This window comes from Camelina sativa, chromosome 11, assembly GCF_000633955.1.
Source record: "Camelina sativa cultivar DH55 chromosome 11, Cs, whole genome shotgun sequence".
NCBI classification, from domain to species: domain Eukaryota; kingdom Viridiplantae; phylum Streptophyta; class Magnoliopsida; order Brassicales; family Brassicaceae; genus Camelina; species Camelina sativa.
In genome coordinates, this window is record NC_025695.1 from 32,285,438 (window position 1) to 32,302,102 (window position 16,665).

At 38.3% G+C, this 16,665-nt stretch overlaps 1 long non-coding RNA gene across 4 annotated transcripts; it reads left to right on the forward strand.

Annotated features, from left to right (window-relative positions):
* Window positions 1,635-3,338, forward strand: LOC104724936. Of its 4 annotated transcripts, none has more exons than XR_002033932.1 (7): window positions 1,635-1,911; window positions 2,042-2,261; window positions 2,357-2,426; window positions 2,503-2,647; window positions 2,743-2,798; window positions 2,899-2,954; window positions 3,159-3,338. It is a non-coding gene; the product is annotated as an uncharacterized LOC104724936 (long non-coding RNA). The 4 variants fall into 4 exon arrangements; XR_757806.2 differs by having other exon boundaries at window positions 1,636-1,911; window positions 2,522-2,647; XR_757807.2 differs by having other exon boundaries at window positions 1,636-1,911; window positions 2,522-2,647; window positions 2,743-2,779.

Sequence of the window (16,665 nt, forward strand, 5' to 3'; positions counted from 1 at the left end):
GTGGCTTGGGATAAACTATGTAAGGATAAGTGTGATGGGGGTCTAGGTTTCAGAGCCTTGGAACAATTTAATGATGCTATGTTAGCAAAACAGTATTGGCGTTTAATTCAACACCCGACGTCATTAATGGCGAGGGTTTTGAAAGGCCGATATTTTAGCAATAAACACCCGCTTATGGCCAAAAAACCTTCTAATCCCTCCTTTGCCTGGAGGAGTATTTTTTCAACGAAAGATTTAGTGGAATATGGAGCGCGATGGGCGGTAGGTTCGGGTAGTTCTATTTCGGTTTGGAGAGATCCATGGATTCCGGATATTAGACCACGTCCTGCCAATGGTCGGGGACGACTCTGGTTACCGAGCTTGATGGTGAACCACTTAATTAATCCTGTCACGAAGGATTGGCACTTGCCTACTCTAGAAGAGTTTCTGGATCCGGGGGATATACCGATTATTCGGCGTATGTCGGTCAGTAAGGTCCAGCAACGGGATCGGTTAGTATGGCATTTTACCAAGTCAGGGAAGTATACGGTTAAATCAGGTTATAGATTAGCCAGAGAACTGATGACGGAAGTCGAATACGGACCAACATGTATGGCCCTCAGGGCCCAGGTGTGGAAGCTGGATGTTCCCCCAAAGGTCCAACATTTTTTCTGGCAGATTGCGTCGGGCACCCTCCCAGTGCTCGAACGACTTGCGTATAGGGGTATCCGGTGTGATACACTCTGCAAACGGTGTGGGGCTGCACCAGAAACTATCAATCATGCTCTCTTTGAGTGCCCTCGCTCGCTCGATGTTTGGGAGTTGTCCCTAGTTTCGTTAGTCCCCGATGGCTTTCCATTTGCTTCAATTTATGCAAATTTAGACTTTATTTTTTGGCGGGCAGCCTCTCAGTCGGGGGATTCGGATGTAGCTAATCGTCTTCCTTGGATACTTTGGACATTATGGAAAGATAGGAATAAAAAAGTTTTTCAGGGGTTACAGGCCGAGCCGACGGAAATTCTACACCAGGCGAATAATGATAAATTACTATGGGAAGAAGCAAAATCCTATTCGGATAGGTATTTGCATACTACGCCTCTGGTGGAGGATAGGGGAGCGTTTCCTCGATGTCAGATTGATGGTTCTTGGAAAGGGTCAGATGCTATGCAGGGTCTAGGATGGTGGTGTTGTAGTGATGATGATGCGACTCTCCTTTTGGGAGCACGGAGTCAGAGATGCGGTCCTACATCCTTACATGCAGAGCTACAAGCCTTGATTTGGGCTATGGAGTCACTCTTGGCGGCTGGAGTTGGATGTCAAAGCTTTGAGACAGACTGTGCAGAATTGGTGGCGATGGTGCAGACGCCTGACGATTGGCCATCTTTTTCGAACCTGTTAGAGGAGTTTCTTGTGCTCAGACCATGCTTTTCCTCGTTCTCCCTGATCAGGATCTCTAGAGAGCTCAATGTAAGGGCAGATTGTCTAGCCCGTTCTTCAAGATTGCTTTCCTCTGAAATTTCCTTTGTAAACTCTTTTCCTCCGGTTTGGGCAACCAATCTTGGAGTTATTTTTTAATTTGATTAATGTTTGGTTGAAAAAAAAAAAAAAATCTTAAGAAGCGTCGACGTGCTCAATAATAATTGGGTGTAATTTTTTATATAAAAGGGAAAAAAATTACATTCACTTTTTTTTGTTCCTTCTCTCTCGCGACGGAGATTGCGAAGTTGAAAAATATTTTTGTCAATGATCCGTTGGAATTGGAGATGAATGATTCGATTCTTGGCCGTTAGCTCAGCCTCTCCACCGATGGCGGATCGCAACGGCAACTCTCGGTGAGGGAACCGACTACTTGGTTGGATGAAATCGGAGACCACCAAATCGGAGGCTTTCCTTCACCAATTCGGAGATTGAATCACCAATATCTTTCTCATGGTATGTTTGTCTCTATTTTTGTATCAATTTGTGTTTAGTAATTAATGTTCTTTGATTTTGCGAAAATTAAAGTCTTCTTCTTCCTCAAGTTGAAACCGTAATTTTTGGATCACACTTGAAATTAATTCAGGGTTGGATGTCGATGCACTTTAGTTACTGGACGTGGGCTCCCAATCCCATCATCCACTCCATGGCAACATTTGAAGGTCTGATTGACAAGTAATGTTTTGTTGGTCTTGTTTTTGTCTTTCTGATATGAAATCCAGGTTGAAGGGGCAGGAGATTTCATATCGGTACATCAACTCAGGTAGGCGAGTATTCTTTCCACTAAACCGAAAGAGAGTGTTGGGGTGAGATTTGTTTCTCCACTTTTTTTTTTTTTTAATTTCTGTAAATCTCTCTTGTTAATTGTAATGTATGGTTAGTAACGAGTGTCTAATTTTAGGATTTAACAAAAAGAGCCAAGAATCAGTAAACGTGGAAAGGTTTTGCCCGCAGCTTGGAAGGAGCTACAAGTGAGTTGTTCTTCGTTTTTCTTTTAAGTTGTTGTTTGATTCAGCCTTGATAATTAACTGTATGGTTTTAATATAGTTCTGTATATGTTTTGCAGCTAGGTCACAGAGTTGTATTGAAGAATGAAGAAGAATACTCAAGTCTACTTTATCTCAGAGAGATGGATTGAAGAGTGAAGAATAAGACTTAAGCAGACTGCTTAAGTTAACGATTGTGGAAGAGGGTACTAAGATCTTCTAGTTTTTTATTCATCCTTGTCTCTCTGTTTGATTTAACGATTTTTTTTTGGGTCTCACTCTCTCTCTCTCTTTGATGCAGGTCTTCTTTTGTGGTTTTCTGGTACTAAGATCTCTCGGTGATGGTTTGATTGTGGAGTATTTTTTTTTTTTTTGTCTTCCTAATCTCCCATATTCACTCTCTCTTTTTCGATATAGTGAAACAACTGTTGATATGGCCTTTTTGTTTTCCTCTCAGGAGTTGAAAAACCAACGACCATCAATATGGAGGGACGGGTAAGTCATTGGCTTAAGGTAAGTTAACTCTGTTCTTCTCTCTTTCTTCTTTTTACATGGATTTTGAGATTTACCTAGTTATACACTTACCTGCTTCTGATGTTGTGCTCTCTTTCTCGTTTCAGCTGTTTTGTGTTTAACTTCCTTTTATCTTGTGCTTTCAGAATAATATTTGGTCTCACTTCACTCCTGATTCTTGGATGGCTTTTTTTTGTCTTGCAGTTATTGTACGTGAGCTCCCATCATCTGCTTCATAACAAGATTTGAAGTGTCTGATTGCCAACTAATGTTTTGCGGCAACTTCTTGGTTTCTACTCTCAAATGTTTTATTTTTTTCAAAACTAAGAACCTCACTTACAAGAGTTTACCATTGGAGGAGTACAATTTTAATTAACAAACAAAGAGTTCTTATTTTATAAAATTACACTTTTTAATACTAAAAAATTTAAGAACCCAAAAATACAAACCTACCAATAAAGATGCTCATTAGATTGATTAGGTTAATAAGGTGGCTATACTAGTTAGGTTTTGTAATAAAAATTAAATGGCTACTTTTTTTCTTTTCTTTTAACAACATGCATTATACGAACTTGAATCTGAATGGTGATAAAATGACAACACTAATAACACAAAACCATCTAACAACTTGTGGTTAGGTTAATTATGATTTGTAATTTTAAAATAGGTTATTTTATTCAAAGTTAGGCTTATTCTCACTAAAGATATTTTCCATTTTCGACCATAAAAAGGACTAAACAAAAAGGTCACAATAAAACTACAAAATAATTGAGAGTCCTACACTAATCAAATGTGGGAACACTAATCAAGTATGATTTTATATGAGAGTGGTCCTACGCTACCGCTTCCGTGGTCTGTGCCCGGAAAACCGGATCTGAATATAAGATTAGCTCCAAGCCACCGCTTCCTAAGTTTCCAAGCCACTGCTTCGGGGATCAGTTTGCATGTCAACGTGGAACTTGGGACTGTGTAAACAAAGGAGGAGCGTAAGACAAACAATAAACAATGTGTGTCGTTCTGCACAAGGAGGAGGCAACTCAAAGCTCAGTTAATGAAGTGAACTAGCTTAGTCCACGTGTTTAGTTTCCTTCTTTTCTTCCCTATTTCCCTCGCATTTGTGGAGATCTTTATCGCTTTTGTTAATTTGAGCGTTACCAGTTTGACCTTTCCACAAAAGAATCAAATATTGCAATCAATATAATAAAAACAAAACAAACGGTGACATCTCGATTTTAAAGTGGTTTAAAGTGGAATTAGAGGTTGAAAGTGGTGATAGAACAACCACATTGATATTATTTGAGGGAGATGTAACAAAACTTACACACGCAACAGCTGAAAAGATTACTGCCTCAAAATGTCTATCCTTAAAATAGATTACACACACAACAGCCGGAGAGTTATATCCTTAAAATCGTTCTAAAATATCTTACCAAAATTTTTAAGAATACAATGGAATTTCAAATCAAGATCACTTAGTACAACTTCCAAGCCTCTAACAAATATTCACGGGGTTTCGGATCACCAAAGAGAATTTACTAGAGGATTCATATGCCACTATCAAAACAAGAGAAGTAATTTCTATAATAAAGCGGTCTTAATTATTATTTTATATTGGATGGTCGGAAAAAAAAAAAGAAAAAAAAAGATTAAAACAGAAAATGCAAATGACGACTACCAAGTAATATAAGAAAACTATTAATGGTTTACATTAATTCTTCTTTGCTTTACACATTTTGTCAACAAAGCAAACAAAAAAAGATCTAGGGATTAGATAAGGCAAATATGGAATTTGAGAAAAAGACATTCAGAATTCGTATTAAGATGACTAATGAAACTTGAGAAAATTAGTATTTGAAAAATCTCGGAAAAGGGTCTCTTGAAAACGCTGGAATCTTGGCGATGAAGCTTTTGTTATTTTCTTTTAAGAAACGATCGAATCAGAAAAAAATTCATCTCATGAAGTAAAAAAGGTAAAAGTGAATTTGAGCCTCCATCATTTTCTGATGCAGCGCATCTTCAAGTCGTTGATCACCACCTCAACGACTTTGTTGATTGTTTAAGTCATGTTAATGGGCCTGAGGTTCATGGGTTTTAAATTCATAGTATTGTCGTTAAGTATTAGACTAGGGTTCTCCTTTTCTTAAATAGACATGAGTCTCATTATTGTGTAATTATTGATTATTGAATAAACTTGTTTTACTAGAGCTTTGCCTAAAGCTTAGAGAGAAGCACTCTCAACCTTAAGAGCTTGTGTTCAAGCCCTGCAAGGAGGACTTGCGAAACAACATTGATATCGCTTATGATATCGACCTTATCCTTATTGCTTATTTGTCAAGTTACGATGTTCTAAGCAAGATCCGTTCGTGAATCCGAGTTCTTCTTGAAATCCAGCGTTCTCGTCCGTTAATTAAGATTCCGCTCTCTATCAGTTGGTATGAGATTCATCACGTTCCTGGTGGTTTGATTTCTTTACGATGTGTTTTAAGTTAGAGATTTCTGAGTTTTATGGTGGAATTTCTAGTGATTCCTTACTAGAATGGCTCATGGAGGTTGAAGAAATTTTACAGTTTCACAAACTTTCGGATGATCGATTGGTTTCTTTTTTGGTGAAGAAATTTCGCGGACAAGCCGCATCATGGTGGCAGCAGTTGAAGACTACACGCAAGAGAGCTGGGAAAAATCCTATCAAATCATGGGATAAACTTAAGAAGAAACTCTGTGCAACCTATTTACCTCGTAATTATGACAATATGGTGTTTAATCGTTTGGGAAACTTGAAACAAAGAGAACTATTTGTGGATGAGTACTCAGAGAATTGTCATCTTCAGGGCAAAGACTGCGTCGATGAGCTTAGACACGAAGTTGAGTTATCCACTAAGAAACAAGTCTATGATGAAGTTTCGAGTTTTGTAGTTAAAGATAATCCAGATTTTGGATCAGAGGTCGTGCATAAGTCATCTGAATTTGTGTTCAAAACAAGCTGTGATTTTTGTCACGCTAATCAATTAGAAGAAGACGTCGAAGATAATTTTGATTCGGAAGAACAGAACGGTGTTGTCGACGATGACGGAGATGCTGAACCTAACAACATCAAGGATGATGATCTTCTAAGTTTAGAAGAAAATACTCTTGCTGTCAACACAGGAAAAGGAGACGAAGTCGATAATGACAAAGCCACGTCAAATAAGATATACTATCTAAATTCTTTTGTTGACGATGACGAGTGTGAGTCACATGGTGATTATAGTCGAGACAAGGAAGTACTCTTTGATTTTGCAGCACAGCAGACTCTCATTGAAAATGTTCTTCCTACGACTGATAATAGTTGTGATAAAGACACCAAAAATATAGATTTCTTCGAGATTGAAAGGGTCAATAGGGAACCGCCAGATCGTGGTCGCCGCGAGATGTTGTTTGTTCACGACTGGGATTATCTCTATCACACAATCTATGACTGTCGGATTAATAAGATCTTTATTGATAGATCTTTTGTGCTCTCTATTGTTGCCGACACAAGTTTTGGAGAAAATAATAAATCCAACAAAGGAAAAGGTGGTGTTGCGGTGCCTGAAAGCAGAGAATCTCTCGAAAGTCTTTGTCAATGGGACATAACAAGAGCTGATTTTCATCTAAGCTGTAAGAGACAAAAGGGTAAAAAAAAAAACTACATGCGCAATACAACGGCAGAGATTATGGATTGGTGGAGTTTGAGAAAAGAAAGCTCAAGGCATTTAACATCTTCTCATCAAAGTGACTTCTCCACTGCAGATTTAAGTAACATAAGTCAATATGTTATTTTCGTTCTCATTGAAGCTTTGATTACAAAGAAGAGGCGTATGGTGGAAATTTTTGTTCACCATAACACAGTTGTGGTGATATCATCACGTGAGATTTTTGGAGTGCCTTACGTAGACACCAATTTAGTGTGTCTCCTTTTTGACATATCAAGAGCACTACAGACGAGAACATGGGAAGGAATAAAATGTTTTCGTTGTTATTTGCTGTGCGGAAGGAGCTTCATGGGGGAGTCTTGTATCTAGGGTTTTCCGTTGTTGATGTGCAAATCGTGTGGGTGCTTGGTTTCCACTTACGACCACCGCCATTTACATTGATTAACATGTTAAAGATTCAAGGGAGCCCTGGTTCTTGTGGTGTTTCCTTACTACAAGGACAGTTTATAGATCTCTGCAATAAGCTCTGTAGTACTTTGTTTTCTTTTATCGATAGTGAAGAAAATCATTATTATGATGATTCTTATGAAGAAGACAGAGAGATAATTGTAGTTGAAGTGATTGAGAATTCAAAATCTTTTGTGTTTTTTCATCATGGTGGATTGCCAGAAGAAGATTACCATGTACTCTACATAAGAACTACAAAAGAGGAAAAGATGTATGTGGTCTCAAAGAAAGAGTGTACGAGTTGGGAAATTCTAGCAGAAATCCCAATAAGAGCCACATCTTATTGCCAAGTTACTTATGAAGATCTGAATTCACATCATCGCCAGTTACTTGATCGGTTTCGTCGTAACATGCCTTGCGTGTTTGATGGCATGGGGATCGTGAATATTAGCAACATCAATACGTTGGATGTTTCGTCTGCATTACAACGTTGGGCTGCTGGTTTTGGGTGTTTTGTGCTTCCTTTGGAATATATCTTGGAGTTTGTCTACAATGGTAGCAAAGTCTCAACGGTATCATGGGATCGTATGGTGTTTGTATTTGCTCATCGTGATTTGTGTACTATGTCAATTGAGTTTCGCAGTGACGTTTCTCAACAGAGAATTGAATGTGTGGATAGTTCCCAACGGGTTTTTTCCTATACATGCACGACAACTATGTGTAGGCACGCCGTTACTTGCGAAACAAGCAAGGTGTTTTATGTCGTTTTGATTTGGGAAAAGTTGCCACAACCTGATTTTCAACATGTGAACGGCACGTTCACACTTGGTCCCAACTCTGTTTCTCCACCGCTATCATTCCCTTGGTACCAGCTCTGTTTCTCCACCGCTAACAACATATCACTCGGAGCTGTTTTTACTCGTTTGGGTTCTTGTTACAAATTCACGTCATTTCTTTGTTGGAGTGTCGTTTCTTTCCCATCAAGAAAGCTATTAACTTGCGGAAAGTTAAGTTTCCTCTTGGCTTGTTTCTCTAACAAGCTTCGGTTCATGTTGGGTAAGCAGAACACAAATGCGGTCGTCGTTGTGTTGATGTGGACGTTACTTACTTACAGCTTGGATATGCATGCAACATTTTATAGTCACACAATGATCACAACTAGAACATTGGGGAATATTTTAGGATGTATGGTGGGTGATAGTCTTCAAGTTTGGGTTGGACGCTATATCTTTGATTTCTTTGCGGAATTTCAAGATTTTCAGCTGCAAGCTGAGTTGCATTTGAAGTACTGTGCAGTACCCATTAGGAGCTGTGACTTGGTGTTTAAAACATGTGATTTTGTATGGTTGGTGTTCCGAGAAGATCGTCTCTGTTCTCATGAATATCAACAAGGGTTGACATTGGCTCCAAAAAAGGATAAAAGAATCAAGGAAAAAGAGGATCTTGTGGTTACACGTGTTCAAGGAAGTTTGGTAGCTACGTTTGTTTTCACAGCGGCTCACCAAGAAGGAAAATTTCGCAAGCTGCACTTTAGGCACAAAAAGAAACGTCATGAAGTTCGTAAGCGAGAATATTATGAATTGGTGGACAAAGGATATCTCCAAAGATTTAAGATTCGAGGTCGACTCTTTCTAACCGGCGGGACTGATGCAGCGCATCTTCAAGTTATTGATCACCACCTCAATGGGCCTGAGGTTCATGGGTTTTAAATTCATAGTATTGTCGTTAAATATTACACTTGGGTTTTCGTTTTCTTATTTAAGGAGACATTAGTCTCATTATTGAATAAACTTGTTTTTGGAGAGCTTTGCCTAAAGTCTAGAGAGGATAACTCTCAACTCTAAGAGTTTGTGTTCAAGCCCTGCAAGGAGGACTTGCGAAACCACGTTGATATCGCTTCTGATATCGACTTTATCCTTATTGTTTCTTCGTCAAGTTACGACGTTCTAAGCAAGATCCGTTCGTGAATCCGAGTTCTTCTGAAGATCTAGCGTTTCGTCCGTTAATTAAGCTTCCGCTCTCTATCATTTTCATCCATTCCTTTACCACTTTAAATCCAAGAGGTTGAAAACCAAAGCCGCAAATCCCATATCCGTTTACTCAATCTTATTGTCTCCTAACTATCCTAAGTTGGCCATCAGCCGATCACCTCCTTGTTCGAGTCATTTTTTTTTGTCAAACAAGACTTGTATATTTTTTTTTTCAAGACTTGTATTTCATTCAATTAAACCCATCAAAAAAAAAGTTTACAAAGTCTTCAGACATAAAAAAGTGTAGAATAAACTTTAAACTGCATTAACTAGACTAGGTTGGATAAGCCATAGAGAATCGGAGAGTGAGAACTTAAAAAATTGGGAAAATTAGGAATAAAGGAGCTTTTTCAAAACATTTGTCCATCTACACTTTTTAAAATTTTTTTTGGTAAACTAGGTTTTAGAGTGTAAATAAAAACTAATTAAATTTGTATATCAATTATATATTTAGATTAAATGTTTAGATTTTTAGTAGATGAAATAAGGAAAATACAAAATTAAGAGATTTTTGGGTGAATAATTAGTGGGCTTTAACCTGGGTCATAGACATATGAGAAAAAAAACAATTTGGGTAAAAAATTTGGGAAGGCCAAAACAAAACCGTAATCGAAACCCTTATTCCGCCGTCTCTCTCCATCGTCACCATCTCACCGTCGGCTCTCTCATTCTTCACCATCTCACCGTTGTTTCTATCCATCGTCACCATCTCTCTCCATCATCCGCCATCTCTCTCCATCTCTCTCCATCTTCTGCCATCTCTCTCCATCTCTCTCCATCTTCCGCCGTCTCTCTCCATCTTAACCATCTTCTATCGTCTCTCCATCGGGTTCTTAGTCGTTTCGGTGGTCTCCTCTTCACTAGCTCAAAGTCAATCCGGTTGGATTTCTCTTCACCATTTCTCCATGTCGATCGCATTAGGTATGTTGATTTGTGGAATTTTTTTTGCATGTTTAAAGTTTGTCCTTGTTTAATCTCGATTTCAACCTAGAATAGTATCCCGTATAAGTAAATTATCAAATTTTCAGTTTGGATTTCTCTTGACCATTTATCCATGTTGATCGAATTTGGTATGTTTAATTTTGAAATTTTTTTGGCATGTTCAACTTTTATCCTTTTGTAATCTCGATTTCAATCCAGATTTGTATTATTATAAGTACTATTAACAATGTTTCAATGATTTTCTTAATAATGTGTTAATGATGAGGATGAAGCTGTCGGTTTTCTTATTTTTCACTATTGTATAGATTTTAATTTCTTGTCTTGCATCTAAATGATTAATAATCATGGTTTTTTTGTTCTTAAATCATAATTTTAAGAATCTGTATTTTGACTTTGTTTTTGAAAATTTGACTCTTTCTATCTCAAGAAATCGAGTAATCATCATCTCTTTGTTTGGTACCTTTTTTAACTATTGTATTGACTTTAAATTCTTGTTTTGCATCTAAATGATTAATAATCTAAGTATTTTTGCTCTTAAATCATAGTTTCAAGAATCTGTATTAATTTGTTCCGAAATTGAACTTTTTAGTATATAATTTTCTCATGCCTTTGTTGATTTTTGTTATGATTTCAGAGGTGTTTCCTTCTCTCTCTGCTTCTTAGCTTGTAATATCTTTGCTTGTTACATCTTCACCGCTTAAGAGGTATGTAGAATTCTATTATAATTTTTTCCTTGAAACCGGTTATCATATCTAAATATGTGATTTGTAATATGTGATTTATTTCAGTTGTGGCTAATTTATTACTAATTCATCTTTTACTATATTCGGCAGGTGAAATGCTCAAATTTAACCCTGAGCTACTCTTTCAAATTAAGAGATCAATTGTAGTACTTAGGGATCGAATCCACAAGAACTCTAGATTCACACAATAGACTTAATAATCTTTTAGTTATGCTAAACCAAAATTGTAATTTAAATAGCAATGCAAAACAGAAAATAAAAGAGTTGTAAATTCAGATGGATGAAATGTTAGGCCTAGGGAAATTCTCAGGAAATCATGAAAAATCAGATCAATTAATTAAACTAGCAGGATTCAACAATTAAGCACCGTTCTTGAACTCTAAACACTATTGTAAAATAAATCAGTTCTCACTGCAAATATTATCTAAGTTTTAAAACCCAAAAATCCAAATCTCTTTGCAAAATTCAAGTTAAAAACCAGCAATAAAAAGAAGTTTAGATAGGTTCACAAAATTACTAAATCAAATCTCTTTGCAAGAAGTAATTTTGCTCACCAAAGGTTTTTATCAGGAAAATAAATTATATTCTCATATCAATCAATAATCCTAAGATCTAAATCCAGATGACTAATCAAAGATCTAGCATTAAGAACAACCTATGGTGAAGAACAAGAAAGATAGTGAATCCTAAATTAACAGATTTAATAATCCATGAAATCCCTAATCAGAAACCCTAAACCTAACAAGCAGATCTACTCAGACATAATTGTAAGAACACAAATCATGAATAAAGTAGATAACATTAAGAGATTAAAAGAAGAAGAAAAGGAGTTCTGAATCTTCTCTGAATGAGTCTTGATTCTTCTCTCTAAAAGCTCTCTAAAAATCTCTCAGGGTTTTGCTCTCAAAAGTTGCAGGGAAAAATAAAGCTTCAGTCTAAACAATGACCATAAAAATTCTATTTATATTCCTAAAAACGTCCAAGGACTAATGATGCAAATATGGAAGACTTTAGGGCAGATTTGTAAATCTTCAAAACTTATGGGAAAACTTCCGATTTCTTCTTGTGGACACTGCATCGATCGATGCTGATGTTGTGTCGATCGATGCACCCTTCTGAACATATCTCCCAACTTTGTAGCTCAGCCTCAATGCTTTGCTTATGCTCCAAATCATCCTCTTTTAGCTCCTTTGTATTCCCATCCATGTTAAATCCTATAAAGACTCAAAAGACTCTAAAAATACCAAAAAGACTATAAATAAGACTTATATCATGGCTAAAAACACCTACAAACCATGATATATCAACTCCCCCAGACTTAACCTTTGCTTGCCCTCAAGCAAAACATAAACTTAGACCTGTGAAAGAGGTTTGAAAACGCAGGAACTCGTTTTCTTTTTCTAGTAATGCCATGATCATCCAAACCATAATCCATATGCTTAGCTGATAAATCCAAATCGAACCACCATGTACTTCTCCGTTGACATTTCATAGCATCCCAAATTTAAACCAAATTTCACTACTTCCTCCATTAAGCCTTCATCGGAGGGTCTCATCAATTTGATCAATGTCAAGAACCTTCTAGACTCATTCCCGTACAATACCATAACAAGCAAGACATATCTTTTACCACATTTGGTACTCTTTCTCTCCCCCAGATTTATTCTTTTTAATCTTCCTTAGAGCTTTGCTTTGTTTTTTTTTTCTCAAAGTTGTAGGCGAATAATGGGGTCATCAGTAATTTACCTACCCCTCGCTTCCAAGCTTTGTGTGATCATTTGACTCAAGAGTAAAATAATGAGGTCACAAGTAATTTACCTACCTCTCTAAACTGATCAAAATCATCTCATCTTTTATTCTCTCCTTTTTTTTTTTAACAAAGCTCTCAGGAAAAATATTTTAAACTTAAATAAGGGAGAGGAGTACCAATTTTTTTTTCTTTTCTAATCTTACTTGTCAGGTATGAAGAAGGAGTAAAGCTCTATGAACATCAATCTCCTTGATGAGGTAAAAAGAAAAGTACATATATTACCTCAGACTTTTATGGATTATGTCGGAAATTTGGATATCTCTGGTTCACTGGTCAGCCATTGGATTTTTCATTAGTCGGATTTGTGGATTCAATCTGCAGCATTAATCAACCAAGGCAGTACACTAAAAAGAAAAATCATAGTTCTCAACAAAATTTTGACTCAATAAACCATTTTTTTTTCTGACTCTCAAAAACAAAAACGTAGTTAGTAACTGCCTCCCCCAGACTTAAACAACACTGTCCCCAGTGCTATCAAGTAAGAGATTGGCGAATAAAATAAAATAAAAATAATTCAAAAGAACAAGGAAAACGAAAAACCTACCAGTGGGTTGCCTCCCACTAAGCGCTTGTTTTCAGTCATTAGCTTGACTGTGTCGGATCTCAGGCATCCGGGGGATCAGAACATGGCAGTGAATGCTTCCAAGAGAATGTCCTCTTCATCCAAGGGGGTGTGTAGGCAGTACGTGCATGAGATCTGCCAAGGATGTGAGGAACATGACCAGGGCGGGACTGAGGTATGGTTGGCTTTCTTTTATGTCCTGCAAAATCATCAACAGAAGAAACAAGCGTTCTACGATAATCTCGTGGCTTGGTTAACTGCAAAACAGTTTTTGTACCTTTGAAATTCTTATTGATGATAGGAGAAGGTTTGGGTGAAGAAGATGTGTACCTTGGCCTTACATGTGGGTTCTGGACCGTGGAATGGTGAGATTTCAGCTTTACAACTGGTCTAGGACTTGCAGCTAAGGATCAACTCGAGAATCTTCGGTTTTGGACAAGTCCGAACTGTCTCTGGAAGTAGTGTCAATCGATGCAACAGCTGCATCTATCGATGCAACAGCTGCATCTATCGATGCTATGTCTGCAACTCGTGTTTTTTCAACGATTCTGCAACTCTCCTCAGCAATCCGTGTTTCCATTACAAAAACATCATCTACCAGCGACTCATCATGCATTAGAACCTCATCATAATCTCTAGTACTGATTAGATGATCTCCACTCCAATCTTCAAGCTTAGAAGCTTGCTCACTCACTTTCTCAACAGTCTCCAACTCCTTGACATACCCAACAGTAATGTCTCCAGGAAGCTCTATTAGCGGATCGTCATCAGAAGCTATCTCCACACAAAATGTCTGACCATCAATAGTGGGAGCTCTTCTCAGCTTGTCCATCTCAAAGTTCATGACCAAATCATCCACATTCAAAGATATGTGTCCTTTCTTCACATCTATGACGGCACCAGCTGTAGCCAAGAAAGAGTGTCCTAAGATGAGAGGATCATTAGGCTCTTGGTCATATTTCAGCACCACAAAGTCAGTGGGAATCATGCAATCTCCAATCTTGATTGGAACATCCTCTAAGACACCTTCAGGAATTCTGCGGGATCGATCAGCTAAGATAAGAGAGATCTTAGTTGGCTTGAAATCCGTCATCCCAAGTCTCACAGCAACAGAATGGGTAATCAGGTTAATACTAGAGCTAGATCACAAAGTGAGTGAGGAAACCTTCCTGTGGAGATAGAACAATCTAACACAAAACTTCCAGGATCTGGTAACTTCTCTGCAATCCTACTATGAATCACTGCACTTACTTCCTTAGAGACAACCACCTCCTGCTTCTTATCTTTCTTCCTCTGTGGAGGCTGCTTCAACAGAATTGAGCTGACATCCTTGGTAAGCAAAACTCCTTCCTCAGGACTCAAACCATTGGTGACCATTCTCTTAACATATCGTTTAATCCCAGGAGAAAACTTGACAGCATCAATTAATGGCATTTCTATCATCACCTTATCCATCATAGCTTTGCATCTAGCTTCTTCAATCTCCTGCTTAGTCCTCCTAGGCTTAGGAAAAGGAACCTTAGGCTTATCAGCTTGCTCTGAATCGATTTATGGAGCTTGAAGAGAATCCAGAGCTATCTGTGGGGGGTGTCGATTGATACTGTGGAGCATCGATCGATGCTTGATGGTGGTTGCGTCGATCGATGCAGTTGTATATCGGTCGATGCATCATCCGCTACCATATCATCGTTTTCTTCCTTCACCAAAATTGCATTACAAGCATGCTTGGGGTTCAACTCAGTTCTTCCAGGAAGAAAAACTTCTTGTCGTTTAACAGACCCAACAGTGTGAATCACTTGATTCTCCAGCTTCTTGTCATGAGTGTTTAATGCATCGAACTTCCCAGTCAGCTCAGTGTATACAAAATCAATCTTTCCATTGAAGTCCACTGTTAGCTTCTGTTGACCTTCCAAAATCTGTCCAAGCATTGATTCCATCTTGCTTTCTGAATTGGGTGGAGGGAGGGGTTGGTAAGAAGAAGATCCATAGTTCCTTGTGAAATTGCTGTTTGGATTTCCTGAGAATGAATTCTTCTGACCAAATCTCTGATTTTGATACCCAACTCCATACACATAGTTGACATCTTCTGTAATTTCTGGCTTTGGTGCAAAAGTCTCAACATCTTCAGCAAAATGGACTGACTTCTTTCCCACAAGAAGATTGTAGACTGTATCCAACTTAGCATTCACCGCAGCAAACTGATTGTAGACTATATCCAACTTTTCCGCTCTAAGTCTGCATTCTTGGTACTATTGCTTGATGCTAGCCTTTCTATCAACTTTTCAGCGTCATCTGGATAACTTGTCTTGAAGTTCCCATCACTAGCAGCATCCAAAGCCATTTGATACCTCCAGTCAATCCCGCTGAAGAAGATACTAATCAACTGCACCTCTGAGAACCCATGATGTGGACAGTCTCTCTGGTATGCTTTGAACCTTACCCAAGCAGCTTTGTAAGATTCAGCAGGTCCTTGTCTAAAGGTGGAGAGCTTAATCCTCAGCTCATCAGACATTGCATCATCGTAGAAGTAGTTCAAGAATGCCACCTTGATGTCATTCCAGGTCTTCAGAGATCCTGGTTTGAGTTGCCTTAGCCAATGAGAAGCTTCCCCAGCAAGAGAATAAGGGAAAAGCTTACAGTAGAGATAGTCCTCAGTGACTCCATTAGCCTTGATGCTTGTAACTATGTCCTCAAAGTGCTCAATGTGGTCTAGAGGTTTCTCATGTGGCAGGTTCTGGAATGGTCTTTGGCCAACAGGAGCAAAGTAGGCAGGCTTCAACTCAAAATCATTCCTTGGGAATGGAGGAGGGACGATTGCGGAGCGGGAACAAATCTGGCCTGTTGAAGTCCGCAAGAGTCTTGACAAGCTCTCCATTGTTGTCCCGTCTAGGCTGTAGGTCCAAATTGGCTCCATTCGCACCAGCTCCGACATTGCGTTGATCGATGCCGTCCTGGTTACGTCGATCGATGCCAACATTGCGTCGATCGACGCCATCTGCATTCTCATCAACGACGACGAGTTCTTCCTGAATAACCCGTCCATCAACATCAAGTTTTTGGCCTTTTTCGTTGCGCACATGACCCTCTTGATCCCTCAAAACTCCAGCCGCATCTGGTCTCAATATGATTGGGTTGACCATCTTTGTAGATTTGGCTGCTTTTGTGTTCTCACGCTCCAGTTGTCCTAACTCTTGGTTTGTAAGCTTAACAACAGGACCAATTGGATTTTTCCTGGTGCTAGGCTTACGCATATACCTGAAACACACAAGAAGAAAAAAACAAAAGCGTGTAAGTAAAACAGAAAAATAAAAATCTAGACAAAATCAAAGATGTTAATCTAATGGTGAATCAAAAGAGTCCCCGACAACGGCGCCAAAATTTGATATGCTCAAATTTAAGCATGAGCTACTCTCTCAAATTAAGAGATCAATTGTAGTACTTAGAGATCGAATCCACAAGAACTCTAGATTCACACAATAGACTTAATAATCTTTTAGTTATGCTAA